At 37.8% G+C, this 2,988-nt stretch overlaps 1 long non-coding RNA gene across 1 annotated transcript; it reads left to right on the plus strand.

Annotated features, from left to right (window-relative positions):
- The first annotated feature begins 706 nt into the window (after positions 1-706).
- LOC107933941 (uncharacterized) lies at positions 707-1,224 on the plus strand. The gene is made up of 3 exons (XR_005901733.1): positions 707-736; positions 850-914; positions 1,029-1,224. It is a non-coding gene; the product is annotated as an uncharacterized lncRNA (long non-coding RNA).
- The last annotated feature ends 1,764 nt before the right edge of the window (positions 1,225-2,988 follow it).

The following is a 2,988-nucleotide window of genomic DNA, read 5'->3' on the forward strand; positions in this document are numbered from 1 at the left end:
CCGAAATACCCTCGATTTGTAAAATTACTGAAATACCTTCGACTTGTAAAATTACCAAAGTACCCCTGATTTACAGAATTACCGTTTTACCCCCGATTTACATAATTACCGTTTTACCTCTGATTTACATAATTATCATTTTACCCTCGATTTACAGAATTACCGTTTTACCCTTGATTTATAGAATTACCGTTTTACCCTCGATTTATAGAATTACTATTTTACCCTTGATTTACAGAATTACTATTTTATCATCGATTTACAAAATTACTAAAATACCCTTAGTTTGTAAAATTACCAAAATACCCCTAGTTTGTAAAATTACCAAAATACCCTTGGTTTGTGAAATTACCGAAATACCTTCAATTTGTAAAATTACCAAAATACCCTTGATTTACAAAGTTACATAAATACCCTTGACTTTCTAAAAATTATAGAAATACCATTGGTTTACAAAATTACTGAAATACCCTTAGTTTGTAGATTTACCAAAACACCCTTGTAGGATGAAATGACTAAAATACCCCTATTAGGTAAAAAGACCGTAAAGCCCCTGTAGGGTAAAGTGACCGTAATACCCCTGTATGGTAAAATGACGAATATGCCCTTATGTTCCGTATGACTGATGTGCTTAGGATTTACATATATTGATATTGGAATAGTTGAGTTTGAGTGACAGGTGGTGGTTATCGTAGGTGATTGATTATGGAAACGTTTCAACTTCAACCCGTAACAGGTGTGTACTAACCCTCGTAATAGCTTAGATTAATATTTGCTGAAAAGCTGAAAGCTTCATATTTTAGTGATTCGGGAATTAATATTTAGATCTATTTTCTACGCACGTTTAAGTTGGATTCACAACGGATATGGGGTAGGAAGGTATATGGATCGTTCTTCAACGAGTAGATCTCTTGGTAAGTATTCGAACCTTCTTTCCATTTGTATCTTGTGGTTTAAGAAAAGCTAAAAACCCCTCTGTCGACTAAGGCTAAAAAGGTTTTTGGTGTTATTTGGTTTGTTGGTGCTAGTGAGGATTAAAGGCTATCGATCAAGGAGTGTGTGAAAAGCTTGGATCATCGGAGTGACTAAATCTAGTCATCAACTTCGGCAAAGGTATGAACCCAAGGGCCATTGTGGATGGTGGCCGAATGTGTAAGTGATGATAATAGGTAGTTTTCGATTTGGTTTAATAATAACATGGTCTAATCTATAAGTGGTTGATTATAGGAGATCTCGTCAAGGAATATCGCAAATCAGGTGTGTAACGAACCCTTTTTCATAGCTTAAAGTGATAAATGCCGAAAAGTCGAAATACTGAAATTCTAGCATTTCGAGGACTTGTGAGCAAGCGAACGCTCACTAGTTAGTTAGAATCGATGAGATCATGATCGGGAAAAATGGCAACGGTAAGGACGTGTTTTTGGCGTTCACTGTAAGTTGGGCCTCGAGGGGCTGAAATAGGGCCCAATAGGCTTTCGAGCCCATTTGGGTAAAATTGGTAGAAAACGGAAATCTGTTAAATTGCCTGTTAAGACTATTAATACTATTATGGATATAGGCTAAATGGGCTTAGATAACAAAATCGGCTAAGTAGGGCCCATTAGGGGTTGTAGGCCCAATAACTCAGTTTCGTTAAAAGTGGGCTAGAAACGCGGTTAAACAAATGAATAGTTAGTAACTGATGATGAACATGGAAAAATCCCTAATTTTCGGTAAAATTATAGAATTACCCTTATAATATGAAAATGACCGTTTTGCCCCTAGGTAAAAATGACCATTATACCCCTAGGGTTTATATATGAACTTAATGCATGGGATTTTGATAAACATAATATGTATGATATGCACATGACATGTATGATATGCACATGATATGTATGATATGCACATGAGATGTTCATAAATGCATTGGGTTGGGTTTTTATATGGATGGAGGAAGTGCAAAAGGGCTTATGCCCCAGTTATTAAAGGGTTTATGCCCCAGTTATGATAAAGGGCTTATGCCCCAGTTATGATAAAGGGTTTATGCCCCAGTTATAAAAAGGGCTTTTGCCCCAGTTACTAAAAGAGGCTAGGCCTCCAGTTATATGATAAATCAGCTATGCTGCCAGTGGAGAGTTATGGCGGGGTGGGTCGAGTTAATCCCCACATGGTGTGTTGGTTGGTACGGGTGGAGAGTAGCGGATGGTGGGTTGAGTAGTCTCCCCAATTGGGCTTGCATTCTTTCATTGACATTATATGTGATATTGAAATGGGTCTATGGGCCATACCGTTTACAGTAAAGGCTTCGGCCCAGTAATATGAAATTTGAAGAGGCTTCGGCCCAGTGTTATGAAATATGAAATATGAAAAGGGCTATGGCCCAGTACATGTTTGAGATTGGATTTGGGCTTAGACCTAACAGGCTGTCATTGTTTTGGGCTCTGAAAGGGGCTTGTTGCACACTGAGTTTCCAAACTCACCCCCTTTCCTTAACCTTGTAGGTGAGCCTTGATGTGGGGACTTGGAGTCGAAGGGGATTCAGAGTAGCCACGGTGATCGTCTTTTGGCTTTTAAACAAGCGTTGGTTTTCATTAAATTTCCTTTAATTATTATTAATTTTTGGGTTGTAATAAGGCCATTTTAACTTTTCTTTTATTTCTTCTCGGGATTATTTTACTTTTAATAACTTCAAACCTGGTTGATAATTGTTCAAATGGGCTAGACTTAGGACGTGTTTTCAAAGCGATACTTGTTTTCAAAATATCTCAACACTACGATTAATCGATTTATCAAAGACGTCCACTTAAACAAATTTAAACTCGATATAACAAAGTGTGGCTATGGTTGTGGGCATGTCTAGGATTGGATCCAATCAAAGAGCTTGGTACTTAAGCAGCCCTCATGGCTCACCTCCTCTGTCTCGGATACCTACCTGGTGCCCAGCTTCCATACACTTTGTTAACTCAACAAAATATATGGTTTTAAAACACTAAAACGGAACGTGGA

The sequence above is a fragment of the Gossypium hirsutum genome, chromosome A09, assembly GCF_007990345.1.
Source record: "Gossypium hirsutum isolate 1008001.06 chromosome A09, Gossypium_hirsutum_v2.1, whole genome shotgun sequence".
Classification (NCBI taxonomy): domain Eukaryota; kingdom Viridiplantae; phylum Streptophyta; class Magnoliopsida; order Malvales; family Malvaceae; genus Gossypium; species Gossypium hirsutum.